The 16,389-nt window shown below is 46.3% G+C and overlaps 1 protein-coding gene across 4 annotated transcripts in view; it reads right to left on the bottom strand.

Moving 5' to 3' along the window:
• The window catches only part of TTLL1 (TTL family tubulin polyglutamylase complex subunit L1), a 219,674-nt gene that overhangs the window by 148,458 nt on the left and 54,827 nt on the right, over positions 1-16,389 (bottom strand). The gene's annotated exons all lie outside the window — the stretch shown is intronic.

Here is a 16,389-nt window from a genome sequence, read left to right as displayed (position 1 = left end):
AGCGTGGGTGCCTTTGGGGTGCCATGGGGTGGTGTGGGTGAGGTGTGGGGTGGTGTATGTGATGAGGAGTGTGTTGGTGAGTGGTGCTTTGTGCTACTATGTGGTGTGTGTGATGGTGTAGTGTGCCTCAGTGTGTCTTGCTATGGATTGTCTGCTGTGTCTCTCTCTCCTTCTCTCAGTAATTAGGGTCGCAGGGGTTTGTGGGTGATGTGGGTGTGTGTTTTATAGTTGGTTGATTGTGTGGGAGTGGTGTGTGTATGTGTATCAGGTGTGTGTATTTCAAATTGTCCAATGTGGCTGTGTTTTGGTGATGTGTGTGTATTCTGACCGCGGCGGTGTGTACCGCCAATGAAATACCGCGTTTGAATGACCGCCGTGTGGATTCGTGGGTCGTAATGGCATGGGCGTATTTCTGTTGGCGTGACGGTGGAGGTTTGGTCATCTCCAGTTTATCGCTGCCCGCCGATGTGGCGGGCTGCAGTGGAGGACGGATTTTTGGAGGTTTGGCCGTTGTGGGTCAGAATGACCGTGGCGGTTGACCGCGGCCGCGGCGGTGTTATGGCGGTCTTATGACCGGCGGTAAGGGCATTTTACCGCCGAGGTCAGAATGACCCCCTAAATCTTTTGTATGAGTTACACAGATAACACTGAGCTTTAGTAATGGTGGAAGTTAAAAGTCATGCTATACACCATCAATGACACAGTCTCCAAACCTGTCTCAATGGGGCTATTTTTTTCTTTTTGGCTAAGCACTCTACTGAAGTGCATGCTCTTTCCAGCTTCTCCCTTGTGCTTTTCTCTCCCCCCCACTTGTCTCCATGTTGCTCTCTCTCACCTGTGTACTTCTTCCCTACCCCCTTCTGTGTTGCGCTTGCTCTCATGTGATTCTCCTCTCCCCATGTTGTTTTTTTGCTGGTTTGCATTTCCTTCAACTGCTGCCTCCCCCTCCTACTCTCTATAGCTGTCCTTTCCTATAGTAGTGGCTCCCTCCTTCTAGCATGGTCTTTTTTCAATTAATTTTTTATGCTGAGAATTAGGCAGCAATTTGCTGCTGGTCAGGAAGTGTTAAATGCATTTGTATACTGCTAGTTCTTTTTTATTGTTAACTGATCCATCTTTGGATCAGTAAATAAAAACAATGATGCCAACCTCATTTTTCAGGAAGCACGTGTAACCGAACATGCAGATACCTATGAAATGACGCAGCCTCATGACCGAGTCTTTTTTTTCACTTTTCGCTATGCTGCACAGCATCTTGCTGGTGCTGCACAGTATGGCTAAAAAGCATTGACAAAACCAACAGGTCCCAAATGTGAGAATATAGGCTTTGCCAACACTTGTTTGATGTTTGGGCCACTTAGTGCTTAAGCTTTCATAGATTTTCTTCCACAAAATGTATCCAGGCAAATTGCGCCTCATTTTTTCCATACATGTTGGGAATTCTAACAATATTTAGGACTTGTAGATTCTCCTGGAGGGAACCAGCAAAATAATATAGGAACATTTGTGGGGATTTGTTTGGGGGGGGAAAAGGCCCCAAAAAATGTGGTGTCCAAGAAAGCATACTTTTTTTCTAAAAGTGCGATCAACAAAAGCTTTGCTGTACTGTGAGCACCGTATTTCCAGTTTACAGGAACAATCAGAGTTGTAATAAAAGATCTAATTATTTACCACAGTTTTTGCCTTTTGCATTTTTTCACTATTTTTGTGGTTTCTATCAAGTTTAAGTTTTTGGTGGAAACAAGGGTGAACTCAGAAAGGTATACATCTTTGAAAAGCAGACAAAATTCAAGACTGATTAACATCCGAGCTTTAGCTTCATTTTATTGTGCACCGTCATGGAGCAATTCATATGGTAATATCTAATGAATGAAAAATAAGTCTGAAGCAAAGTTATGAATTTCCGAAATTTGTTCAAGATAGTGAGTCTCGGAATAGTGGTTTTTAGTACAACTCTGAGGTTCTCAGACTACCATGCGATTGAGAGGCCAGTTTGCAAAATGCAATTTTTTCGTGCCCACTGTTTACATTTAGAAACCAATAATGGACAGAAATTCAATTACTAATAACAAATATTCCATCTTGTATTCCCACACTTTTCATAAGAAAAATAGTACTCTTGTGTGGATCGGCTTATTGCCTGCAACAGGAAAGGCCCCAAAACGCAACATGGTGACATTACGTTTTCTCTATGTAAATTCACCTATTTTGGCGGTGAGTAGATGCTGTATGTGCTTGGCTAACACCCGACCCGAGGGAACCAACTAAACTCCGTCATTTCTGAAAAGTGTACACCATAGGGAGTCCCATGTGGTAAGGCTCGGATGGATCCCAATATATTTTCTTACCCCCAAATACCTGCAAAAACACACCCAACACGCAAACACTTGCCACTGCATCAAATACTAAGTTACATAAAAGACAAGTCAAATGCTCAATCACTGTAGAAACATTTGTTATGTACATACGCACCACTTCCCAACAGTTGTTTGTACATTTACACTGCACACCTACACTCTAGTATAAAACCATTTTCAAGAGGGACAAGACAACTATTAATAATGTGGGGAACTGTTTCCTCTTCACCTTCTTTCCAAATGTTCATGATCACGTAAACCTATGTAGCATTGGAAGAGTTCTACACCAATCAGGATGGAAAGAATGTTCCATAGGGAATAGCTGTTTCAGCATTTCCATTAGCCATCCAGCCAAGGAATCATAACCCACCTTGATCCTGCTGCTTAATTTGGTTTCAGTGCCCACAAAATGGCTAAGGATAGAAAGAAAGAGACCTCAACTTCATAAAAGAGGAGGTTGGGGAGATTGACAAGGAGGGAGTCCTCCAAAAACATCCTCAGCTTTATGGTGGACCACCTTGCCATCTTGGATGACTTGTCGGCAGGCTGTCCTGAAGGTCACTGAGTGTGTCGGTATCAATAGTGTCAATACGATCAAGGGCCTGCAAGATGATCAGGAACCCTGGCACCTTGATTCCTGTAACCTGCTTGCTGTCCTCTTGGACATCTGCCATCTCACCCCCCCAACCCAACCCACCCAAACTTCTCCACCCTTTGTGAACATCAATGCATCTTTGTCTACCATTAATGCCCCTGCAACTCATCCGGTGTCGGATCCTGCCAAACCAACCACCAAGTCTGCATCGGTGGAGGTGGCAGAGATGACCCAAAGATGAGGAGACCATGGAATGGCTAAGGTTCAGTTGGGCATTTTTAAAATTTTGTGTCACACTGACATCAATTTGGGACTTTTGGGCAGATTTAGGGACTTTCATTTGGATCCTTGCTTTCTTTGGATATTGTATTTAGAATTTTCCTTACTATCCTAATGCTTATCTTGCTTTGCCCGCCTTGTACAAATTTACTTACCCTACCTGGAACAAGGAACAATTGCACTTACCTATTCCATCCTCCTGGACTTTTTTCTTCTGACCCCCAAAACCTATGCCATTCGCCTTGACAGTATGTATAAATATATTTGAAAATATGTACTGGTTTATTTGAATGAAAAAAAACTATTTCTACTTCAAACCCCCTACTTCAAAATGGTAATTTGGACAAACTGTATGGGTAAGTCTGTTGATGCATGATTGTATGATGACCTGTGGGTGCTCATGACATGATCAAGATTGCACAAAAAGCATTCCAATAGTCACATGCTCACATATTTAGCTGTGGCTACAAATAAGAGGAAATTGGGTACAAAATGTGTTTTTCAAAGTAGTTATAAAAATATATCAAGACAGATTTATAATGGGGAGATGGTCCAACACAGTTGTAAGTTTGTGATGTGTCAGGATTGAACAGTGAATGGTGGATGGACTAGTCTTGGCAGAGGTGGCTGATGCTCAGGCCCATTGGGGGGTGGTTCTGCATCTGTGGCCTTGCAATTGTTGGACTACAGCAGGATCAGGATCTCCAGGACATGGGTCTGTCTCTCCCTCAACTTCTGGACATTCTGCTGATAGGTGGCAATGTTGTTGAGGTGGGTGGAAAGCATGTGCAGCCCCTCCAACCCTTCGCCCATTTCTTGAATCTCAAACCCACACAGAGTCCTGTTGTGCGAAGGACTCCTCCTCCCAGAGGGACACTCTTGCTCATGCCAACCCCTGTTGCATGTGTGGCTGTCTGACACGGGCACTTTGTTGTTCTCCATGTTGAGAGGCCAAACTAGGAGGAATTGGGTTTTTGCCTAAAAGGGTTTGCATTAATAGGCAGCAAGAAATTTTACAGAAAGAATCTCTTTTAAATACACCTTTTACCATTAGTTTTAAACAGGTATTTCGGCCTTCTACTTGAGTGTGTTAACTGCTTGGGTTTTTACTAGAGCAGCAGTAATCGTTTGAGTATATTTTGTCAGTGGTCTACAGACCGAAATCAGAACAAAAGACCTTACGTATATGCCTATTCAATTAAACATTTCAAGAATGACCAAAGACAACTAATTGATCATATACATTAATTCATTCAATATGTTCAACAGTTACTTTACTTTGCATATATTTCTCTAAAAACAGATACAAAATACAGCTCTATACACAGACAAAATATGACATTTAGGGCCTCATTACGAGTGTGGCGGTCCGACAACCACATTAAAACCCTGGGGTCCATGATCCCGGCGGCCTGGAAGTGGCGGAGATCGTAATCTGCTAGGGCAGTGCTACATGCAGCACTGCCCTGCGGATTACAACCTTGTTCTTCGCCAGCCTTTTCATAGCGGTAACACCGCCATGAAAAGGCTGGTGGAGAACAGGTGCAGAGGGCCACAGGGGCCCCCCTACCCAGAACCGTCGCAATGTTCACTGTCTGCTTTGAGGGATAAACGCCTACTACTATTGCTGGGAAAAGGTCCTGATCCAGGCAACGGACTGGAAAGGGTTCTTGATGAAGAATCTCTGGGAATTAGTATTTATTAGAAACAGAATTTAACAACAGCTGTGCCTCATTATGCATTAGCAAAGCAAAAGATTAATGATGGCCTCACGGTCAAGCCATCCAAAAGTAAATGTGCAGACACAATTAGTTTAGTTGTTTCTTCTGGAATCACTGTTAGTATGTCGGATGCTAGGCTAAAACAAATCTATACTAATGTCACACTTTAAAAATAAATAAACTTCCCAATGTTGGAGTTATATGCCCTCTCTAAAGACACTGGAAGGCAACATCTCCACTTGTTACAAAGCTCCTGTAATAGAGAATAAAAAGTAACAGTGAGTAGAGCGATCCGCTTTTATCTTAACAGTTTTATTTAGATTTGTTCGCTATTAGTCTGGCAAACTTACATTGTTTAAATTTATTGAAGTGGGAAGTTTTTATAATGGGGTTAGTCTGCCTGACTGGGATTGAGGGGGAATTTATATAATTTATAGCGCCTTCTCTTCATAGCGGCATGCGTTGTTTTGCACTCACTATTGCGATTTGGATACGGGGGCTAGAAAGGACCTGTTAGAGTTCGCCCCTTGTTCTCTGGCGGGCATCTTTGGTACCCCGCGAACTTTCTTCATAGGTGGAACAAGGAACGTCCCGGCCTGCTGGTGCTTCATGGATCGGCCACCGTTACTTAAGCCGATAGGGCTGTGGGCACGCGCAGCAGATGCGTGCGCCGGGCGTGCCACAGGTGTGCCCAAGGCAAGCCCATCTGCACTCGTCTGCACCTAGCTGGGACTAGGGGCCGGGGAGGCTGCCAGTTTGAACCTGGATATCCCTCGCCTTCACTATCCCACGCAATTTTTACTTGACCTGGTCTCACAAGTAAGTTGTAAAGGTAGGGAGCCAGTCAAGTCGGATCAGCTGTGGGGGTTGGAGCTGTGCCAATTGCACATGGAAGCATGGGCATATTTGCCCAAAAAATACTGCTTCCTATGCATCTAGAGGGATTACTACTATTTCTGCAGATCAGGGAAAAAGCAACTTGAGCGAGATGAAATGTGGACTGATTAATATGCAGTCCCTAATTAAACACAGTGTAGAAATTGGAGCATTGAAGAGATGGCACTGGATTGCTTGTTTGTAACTGAGACATGGGCCAGGGAAGATTCTGATCCTGACTTTGTCATAGGCATCCCCACAGGTTATGAGTCTGCCAGACTAGATAGACCTGGCAAGAGGGGAGGTGAGCTGGCAGTGATCTATAGGAATAAATTTCACTGTTCAACAGAACCACTTAATATTAGCGCAGAGATGTGAGAAGGGGCCTTTTTTAAGACATGCCACAGAAACAACATTTGGCTGGAGGGCCTCTTGATCAAAAAATCTTTTTGGTTGCATTGGCCCCTTTGTTATCGAACCATTAATTATGACCAACAAATGCATTGTGCTATGGGATTTAAATTTTCACTTGGAGGATAAGATGGACAATGACACAAGCACCCTGTGGGACCTCACGACCAACTTTGATTGGGATCTAGGTGCCATGTCGGCCACCTATTTGGGCGGACATACCCTGAATTTAATATTTTTCCGGCATGATGAGTGCATTTGGAGAACCAAGCCCTTGACTGGACAGACCAAGGTATTCTATCTTTTACGGTGAAGGGGGGAGGGATTAATCATAGACCTCTCACCTCCAAGAAGGCTAGAAATTGGGAAAAAATTGGAGAACAAGCCTTCATGCAGGCGTTGGAAAAACAGGAAGGGGGGGGCGGAATAGCTTGATGGTTGAGAAATATGAACATTGGGTTAGAGCGGCGGTGGACGATATTGTCCACATGGGAATGGACAGATTGACCGTCAGTAGGAGAGCCTCCGGACCATGATATGCTAAGGAGCTTAAGGAGCTCCAAAGATTGTACAGATACCAGGAGCGAAAATTTAAACTACAGCGAGATTTGGAAGAGACAGTTAAACTCAGGGCACTGCTTGACAACTACAAACAGGATATCAGGAAAGCAAAAACAGTCTTCTATGCTCAAAAGATTATGGAAGCAATTAGCGTACCTAAACAACTTTTTAGGTAGTCCGTGCTCTGGCTTACCCCACTACCTCTCATGATTTAGAGAACTCCCAAGTCTTTTGTGACAAGGTGGCAGTTTTTTTTTTTTTTAAACTAAGTATTACAGATTCATGCTAGTTTTTCCCAGCATCCCCCAGATCTCACAAACAATGTATCTGACGGAGACAGTTAGTGAACCTTTATTGACTAGATTCTCTCCGCTCTCTATGGACAGGATAAAGTCATTTCTGGCAGGGATTACCTCCAGATCCCCGAATGATCCATGTCTTCCTAAGGTTCTACAGTTGGCCCCAGGTCTTATCTCAAAGGTTCATGAAACCACCTTCCTGGAGGTGTTGGAAACCAAGGTTTTTCCCTCTGCCTGGAAAGAGGCAATTGTTATTCCACTGAAGAAGAAAATGGGGACAATCCGGCCGATCTGAAGAATTTACGCCCAATCTCCCGCCTGCCTGCCCTAGCGAAGTTACTTGAAAGGCATCTTAATATTGAGTTGGCAAATTTTCTTCTGGGAAAGGGATGTTTAGATCCTTCCCAGCATGGGTTACGGAGGTTTCATAGTATGGAGTCTGTCTTAATTGCCACCTCCGACTCCATACATCGACAAGTGGACCAAGAAGGAGCAGCTAGCCTGGTATTACTAGATCTCTCTGCGGCATTTGACACTGTTTCTCTACAGTTGATGGTGCAACGTCTGCAACAGGCGGGGTGAGAGACGCCGCGCTCCAGATATTTGATTCCGTTCTGAGTGGAAGATCCACTATTGTGAGTTGTGGGGACTTTAGAGCAGCCCCGTTTCAACTTCCGTGCGGTGCTCCTCAGGGATCATGACTTACCCTTACTCTGTTTAATTTGTATGGGGCTCCTTTGGCAAAACTGGTCCGCTCATATGGTTTCCAGATTTCTTCATATGCGGATGATACACAGCTTATTGTCTCTATTGGTAGGAACTGGGAAGAAGCTGCTGATGGGTTCCACAAATGTATGAGAGAGGTGAACAAGTGGATGAGCCAGAATTAGCTGAAAATGAACAGAGAGAAGACTGAGATCCTGGTTTTTGGAACAGACAGGCCTATTTGGGGCACACGTTGGTGGCCTGAATCCTGAGGGGTACCGTCATCTCCAATACCAGTAGTTAACAATTTGGGTATTCTGTCTGATAGCTCTCTGAATTTCGACCTGCAGGTTAATCAAACCACCTAAGTTTGTTTTTGGATGATTAAAATCTCTAAGAAAGTTCTACCTTTTCTTCATAATGAGCTTGGAATTCCTGTTGTACTTGCTTTGGTTATGCCCAGACTGGACTATTGCAACTGTACATTAATGAAGGCTCTCTGCATAAGCTGCAGCTCATACAGAATGCTGCATCACGCTTAGTTTTGGGTCTTCCTAGGTCGGCTTCAGCAAGTAAAAGTCTTAGACAGCTACATTGGCTGCCTATTAGACAGCGCATTTCTTTCTAGGCTTTATGTCTTACATACAAGGCTCTTCATTCCCAGGGATCTGAAAATCTTCAATACACATTAAGGTGGTATACTCCTATCCGCCTCTTAAGATCAGCTGGCCTTTGCAAGGTCCTTGTTCACCGCTGTAAGAAAGTCAGATGGGGAGACAGGGCATTCTCGGCTGCTGCAGCTAGGCTTTGGAATTCCCTTCCTCCTTATATTAGAAAGATGGAAGCTTATATGTCGTTTTGTAAACATCTCAAAACCTGGCTTTTTTCCCACTAATCTTTTCTTTCCTGTTCTGTTGATTTGATTTAGTTCTTTTCACTTGCTAGCGCTTCGATTCTACGGCTGGAATGCGCTTTACAAACATTTTTTATGTAAAATGTAAATGTAACTGATTCGGACTAATAAATTCCTACTTTTATAAAACAGTTTGCACAAATAAGCATACGTTTTATGACAACGTGCCAAATGTACAACTGGCAAGTCCAACAAAGCAAACTTATGGCCTGATTTAGATATTGACGGACGAGTTACTCCGTCACAACGGTGACGGATATCCCATCTGCTGAAATCAAAATCTCATTAAATCCTATGGGATTTAGATTTCAGCGGATGGGATATCCCTCACCGTTGTGATGCAGTAACTCGTCCGTCAATACCTAAAGAACGAGTTACTTACCTTCGGTAACGACTTTTCTGGTGGATACATTAGCTACCTGTGGATTCCTCACCTCATGAATACTCCCATGGCGCCAGCATTCGACGGAAATCTTCTTACTAGTCTCTGCACGTCGACGAGGACGTCACTGTCTCGCACGCGACGCCGTCTGACGTCATACAGGCAATAAGAGGTCCTCGACGACGTGCAGACGTCAGTACCAATCATTTTTTACGTGCATGAGAACAACCAGGCAATGCAATGAAAGAGCAAGGCAACATCCATTATATTGTAAAAATACACCACATTGTATGAATAACTGTAAATCTTTTTATGTACATATATATATATATATATAAAACTCTCTCTTTTAAAATATATACACACACCAAGTATATACATAAAGATATATACACATATACATATATATAAATATATTATATATACATCTATTGCACCCTCAAAGACCAAGAGGAGCGCACTCAAGGATTACTTGGCAAGACCATAAAGGCAACGGGGAGGCGGGTGGGACCGTGAGGAATCCACAGGTAGCTAATGTATCCACCAGAAAAGTCGTTACCGAAGGTAAGTAACTCGTTCTTCTGATGGATACAACTACCTGTGGATTCCTCACCTCATGAATAGAGTCCCAAAGCAGTACCACGCCCGGCGGTGGGTGCCTAAATGGTCAAACCAAGAAATCCTGCAGCACTGACCGTGCAAAATGGCCGTCCCTTCTAACCTCAGAATCTAAACAGTAATGTTTTGCAAAAGTGTGAAGGGACGACCAAGTTGCGGCCTTGCAGATGTCGACCACAGGAACACCTCTGGCTAAGGCCGAAGTGGCCGACTTAGCTCTGGTGGAATGAGCTCTAATGCCCTCAGGAGGATCCTTCTTTGCCAAAGAGTAACATATTTTAATGCAAAGAACAACCCACCTGGATAGTGTTCTCTTGTGGACTGCCTTTCCTCTCCTCTTGCCCACGTATCCAATAAACAGCTGATCCTCCAGCCTGAAATCCCTTGTTCTATCGATAAAGAAGCTCAACGCTCTCTTTGGGTCCAGACGGTGCAGTCTTTCTTCCTCTTTGGAAGGATGAGGCGGAGGATAGAACGTGGACAAAGTAATTGCCTGAGCCAAATGGAAGGGTGAAACAACCTTCGGGAGGAAAGCAGCCTTGGTCCTCAACACCACCTTATCCCCATAAAAAGTTGTATAAGGGGGTTTTACTGATAAGGCCTGCAACTCACTCACTCTCCTTGCTGATGTTATAGCTATCAGGAAGACTGTTTTTAAAACCAAATACCTCAAGGGGCAAGAATGCATAGGTTCAAAAGGGGACCCCATAAGGAAAGTCAGGACTAAGGACAAATCCCATTGCGGCATAACGAATGGCTTTGGAGGATATTGATTTAGAAGACCTTTCAAGAATCTGATAACAATAGGGGATTTAAATAAAGATGGTTGGTCTGGAAGACATATGAAGGCTGACAAGGCCGATAAATAACCTTTAATGGTAGCCACTGCACAACCTTTCTGCGCCAGAGATAGAGCAAAAGACAAAACGTCCGATAGATGAGCATGTAAGGGATCAATCTGCCTCTCTCCACACCACGCAACAAATTTAGACCACCTATTAGCGTAGATAGATTTAGTGGAGTGTCGCCTGGCCGCTAATATAACATCCACTACCTCAGGCGGGAGAGAGAAGGAACTCAGGTTGCCCCGTTCAATCTCCAGGCATGTAGGTGCAGACTCTGGAGGTTGGGGTGTAGAACCTGCCCCTGCGACTGTAAGAGGAGGTCTGCCCTGAAAGGGAGACGGAGCGGCGGGCACGTTGAGAGTTGGAGAAGGTCAGAGTACCACACCCTCCTTGGCCAATCCGGAGCTATTAAGATTACTAGAGCCCGGTCTTGGCGAATCTTCCTCAATACTCGAGGAATCAAGGGTATGGGAGGAAACGCGTAAAGCAACTGGCCGCACCAGGTCATTTGAAACGCGTCCCCCAACGCTTCCTGCATCGGATACTGAAGGCTGCAGAACAACGGACAATGCGCGTTCTCTCGAGTGGCGAACAGATCTACCCGAGGAAACCCCCACTTCTGGAAGATTAAACGGACTTGATCTGGATGGAGACGCCACTCGTGGTCTGCCGAGAAGTGGCGACTGAGACTGTCCGCACGCACGTTCAAAACTCCGGCCAGATGGTTTGCTATCAAGCAAATCCGATGGTCCTTTGCCCAGGACCATAGTCGAAGAGCTTCTCTGCAGAGAAGGTACGACCCCACTCCTCCCTGCTTGTTTATGTACCACATCGTGGTAGTATTGTCCGTTAGGACCTGTACCGACTGACCACGAAGGGAAGGGAGGAAGGCCTTGAGAGCCAGACGTACAGCCCGTAACTCTAACAGATTGATGTGAAAAATCTGTTCCTCTGGAGACCAAAGACCTTTGATCTCCAGATCCCCCAGATGAGCTCCCCACCCTAGAGTGGAAGCATCCGTTATGACTGTGGCCACTGGTGGCGACTGCTGGAACGGCTTTCCTTGTGAAAGATTGTTGCTTGCAATCCACCACTTCAAATCCACAGCAGCATCTCTGGAGATCTTGACAGTACCCTCTAGATCCCCTCTGTGTTGAGACCACTGCCTTCGGAGGCACCACTGAAGAGCCCTCATGTGCCAGCGAGCATGCGTGACCAACAGAATGCAGGAGGCAAAAAGACCGAGCAGACGAAGGACCTTGAGGACTGGAACTACCGCTCCATTTCGAAACATTGGAACCAAATCCTGAATATCTTGAATCCGCTGAGGCGGAGGAAAGGCCCGACCCAATGTTGTATCCAGTACTGCCCCTATGAACAGGAGGCGCTGAGAGGGCTCTAGGTGAGATTTGGGCTCGTTCACCGAAAAGCCCAGGTCGAACAACAACTGGGTTGTTGACTGCAGATGACGCAACACAAGCTCCGGGGACTTGGCTTTGATTAACCAATCGTCCAAGTAAGGGAATACTGCTATCCCCTTCCTTCTGAGCTCTGCCGCAACCACCGACATCACCTTCGTGAAGACTCGAGGTGCTGAAGTAAGACCAAACGGAAGGACCGCAAACTGGTAGTGTTGCGATCCCACCACAAACCGGAGATACTTCCTGTGTGACTTGAGTATCGGGATATGAAAGTAAGCATCCTGCAAGTCGACAGACACCATCCAGTCTTCCATGTTCAACGCCAAAAGCACCTGTGCTAGGGTCAGCATCTTGAACTTTTCCTGCTTGAGGAACCAATTCAAGATCCTCAGGTCCAGAATTGGTCTCAAACGACCATCCTTCTTGGGAATCAGGAAATACCTTGAGTAAACTCCTTGACCCCTTTCCTGCTCCGGGACCAACTCCACCGCGCCCTTTAAAAGGAGGACTTCTACCTCCTGTTCTAGCAACAGAAGGTGTTCTTGTGAACAATACGAAGGGCGGGGCGGGATGAGGGGCGGAAACTCCCGAAAGGGAAGGGTGTAGCCTTTTCCCACAACACTGAGAACCCAAGTGTCCGACGTAACAGTCTCCCAGTTGGTGAGAAAATGCTGTAATCTTCCCCCTACAGGAGAGGAGTGAGTGGGAAATGGTGGAAGCCTAAGGCTGCTTCCCCTGCTGCACCCCGCCAGAGGATGAGGAAGAGGCAGAGTGCTGCTGAGAAGCTCCCCTGGTGCGGACCCTACCCCTCCCCCTAAAAGATCTATAGGGATGGGAAGAGGCAGGTTGCTGATATCTTCCCCGAAAGGAAGAGGAGGAAGAGCCACGCCCAAATCCACGAAACCTCCTGAAGAATCTGGAAGAGGCCGTGGAAGAAGGAGCTTGGAGTCCCAACGACTTAGCCGTGGCCCTGCTCTCCTTAAACCGTTCCAAGGCCGAATCAGCCTTAGCCCCAAACAGTTTGTCCCCATCAAACGGGAGATCCAACAATGTGGACTGTACATCTGCCGAAAAGCCCGAGTTACGGAGCCAGGCCTGTCTCCTTTCCACCACAGTTGTGCCCATTGCTCTGGCTACCGAGTCGGTGGTATCCAGTCCCGTCTGGATAATTTGGGTCGCAGCAGCCTGGGCATCAGAGACAAGATCCAAAAGACCCTGGGGAAGCTCTGTAAACGAAGAGGAGATGTCATCCATCAGAGCATGAATATACCTCCCCAGGATACAGGTTGCATTGGTGGCTTTTAAAGCCAGACTGCAGGACTAAAAAATCTTCTTCGACTGCGCCTCCAGCTTTTTTGAATCTCTGTCCCCCGGCACCGTCGGAAAAGAACCAGGCGCTGACTTGGACGAACAGGAGGCCTGCACAACCAAGCTCTCCGGCGTAGGGTGCCTAGATAGGAAACCAGGATCAGTTGGAGCCGTCCGATACCTCCTGGCCACGGCTCTGTGAACTGCTGGGGAAGATGCCGGCTTCTTCCACACCTCTAAAACCGGATCCAGCAGAGCGTCATTAAAAGGTAATAGAGGCTCCGCCACGGCTGAGGCCGGATGCAACACCTCTGTCAAAAGGTTTTGTTTCGCCTCCACCACCGGCAAAGGCAGGTCCAAAAAACTAGCTGCCTTCCGTACCACTGTATGAAAGGAAGCAGCTTCCTCGGTATATTCCCCCGGGGACGAAAGGTCCCACTCAGGGGAAGTGTCCAGCCCACTGGCCGACTCCAGTCCACGCAGCCCATCACCCGAGTCCTCTAGCTCTCCTTCCTCTAGGGCTCGTTGGTACTCCTGCTCTTCTAGTACCCGGAGAGCACGCCTCCTTGAATGCAGTCGTTGCTCAATCCGCGGAGTCGACAATACCTCCGCCGAAGTCGGAGATCGGCGCCGATCTTCCGAAGCCACTGACGCCGCATCCGGCGCCACAGGTAACTTCGGCGCCGACTGAAGAGCAGTTGAAACGGATGGACCCACCGGAGTCACAGGCCGAAATCTCGACGTCGACGGGATGGAAATCCCTGGGGCCAATCCCTCCGAAGCCACCGGAGCGGCCACCGGCGCCGACACTGGCGCCGAGCCCACGTTCCCAAACGGGAGAAAGGGCATAAAGGGTGCCGGCCGAAGAGGCGCAGGAACACCCAAAGAAAAGGCCAAAGGCCCAGCCGGAGCACCCCCTGGAGCCATCTGTTGGAAGATGGCATACATCGCATTCAAGAATGCGGAACTATCGGCTCCAGGGGTGGGAAAAGCCGGATACTGGGGTGCCTGACTCGGAGGCGACCCCGACGCCGGCCTCGGCGTCTGCGCCGGAGAAAATACTTGAGGCTCCAATACCTCAATCACCGACGCCTGTCCAGGCGAAGTTGGAGACGCCGGAGAGGGCAACGGCGTCGAAGGATGCGGCGTCACCATGGGGCTGACCTCCCATGTCCTACGGCGCCGATCCGGAGACCTGGAACGAGCCTCCCTTGAATGACGCCGAGATTCTCTACGGCGCCGGGAGTCTCGATGACGCCGATGTCTTGGAGAAGACTTTTTCTTGTGATGCTTCTCCTTTGACTTGGCCATAAACAGCTTCGCCTCGCGTTCTTTAAGGGCCTTCGGATTCATGTGCTGACATGAATCACAAGTCGAGACGTCGTGGTCGGAGCTCAAACACCAAAGGCAATCGGAATGAGGATCCGTCACCGACATCTTGCCTCCACACTCACGACAAGGCTTAAATCCAGACTTTCTCTGCGACATTATTTCCACAGAGAAAGAGTACGCAGCAAGATATACACTGTAACCGCAAGAGTAACAGTTGCTCCCTCGAAGATAACCGTTTCGAATGCACGGAAAAAAGGGAACTGACGTCTGCACGTCGTCGAGGACCTCTTATTGCCTGTATGATGTCAGACGGCGTCGCGTGCGAGACAGTGACGTCCTCGTCGACGTGCAGAGACTAGTAAGAAGATTTCCGTCGAATGCTGGCGCCATGGGAGTATTCATGAGGTGAGGAATCCACAGGTAGTTGTATCCATCAGAATCAGGCCCATAATTTGCCACCTTCACTCCTACATATTCAGCCAGCCAGATGACTCAGTGAACAGAAACACTGTCGTTGAAACCTATGGTGTAATCAGACTTCCATAAACAGGAGGTAAACTGAACATCAATAAAGTGTTTAATAATAAAATCTGTCATGAACAGAACTTAGAAACAGCAAAGCTACTGTATGAAGCGCTAGATGAACAAGAACTTATTACAGTCCCACTTACAGTGGTTATTGGTACTATGAAAAAGTTTAAAGTCAGAATTAGCAACCTAGACACGATCAAACAATATACCCCCTAATACTAAATTTACCACTCAAAAAATGGTCAGATGTCACAAAAAGTATGGCTGTGTGGCTTATGAAGATATGCCTATATCTGTTTGGAGACAAACTTAAAACCAAAATGCACAAGAAATTTTTTGGGAGATTTTGATTATTTAGGAGAAAAATCAAAAAACAATACGGTGCCTGTGGACTAATGCCTTTCAGTACCCTATATGGCTATGTGCATAAGTGCATGTAAAAGGAAACAATTACAGAAGTTTTTAATGGGAAAGTAAGACAAAATTCAACTACGACCTTAAGAACATGTCTGTTTTTCCCACGACTACTTTATATAAGTAAACGTCAAAAAAGTGGTATCCCCCTGCCATAAAGGGTACATACACAGTTCCTCATTTTTTTCTTTAGAAAGACACAAGTAGTACTAAACCTGCGGTCAGGTGTTACTGCAAAGCTGACGGTTTTGTGCTATTTAACATAAATCATAGCATAAAGTATATCACATGCAGCAAGACCAGATTTGTAATGCCACATTACTTCATAGGAAAGATATGTTTGATGGAGCCAGCAAATACAGGTGCTAACTCTTAACCGCACTTTTCTTGCCACATAAACTGAAAATAAAAAGTAAAACAGCTTCACATAAGCGAGCCAAGGGCCGCCATCAACGCAAAGAAGACACACAAAAGGAAACAGAAGTTTGCTCGCAGTGAAATGCATCCGCAAACGTGCAATTATCCATGTAACCAGCAAAAGTGCAATTATCCATGTAACCAGGTCGATGTCATGCAAAGTACTCGACTTCTGCCCAGCGAGATCCCACTGCCTACGAAATAAAGAGAAAAAGTAGTCCAGAAACCATACGGAAAACATTTAGCCTTTTATGTTTTAAGTAGTTGGCGGGTGCGCTTGAGGAGGGCTAAACACTGGAAAAGGTATGACGTATGCATGCCTTTCACTAATGAAATCAAGAGATTTTTTAAAAGGTAAGCCGACGAACCAACCAAACTGATGGGCGTGACATGGGCGTGGTTAC

This window comes from Pleurodeles waltl, chromosome 4_1, assembly GCF_031143425.1.
Source record: "Pleurodeles waltl isolate 20211129_DDA chromosome 4_1, aPleWal1.hap1.20221129, whole genome shotgun sequence".
In the NCBI taxonomy this organism is placed as follows: Eukaryota; Metazoa; Chordata; class Amphibia; order Caudata; family Salamandridae; genus Pleurodeles; species Pleurodeles waltl.
This window is presented reverse-complemented; position numbering and strand designations above follow the sequence as displayed.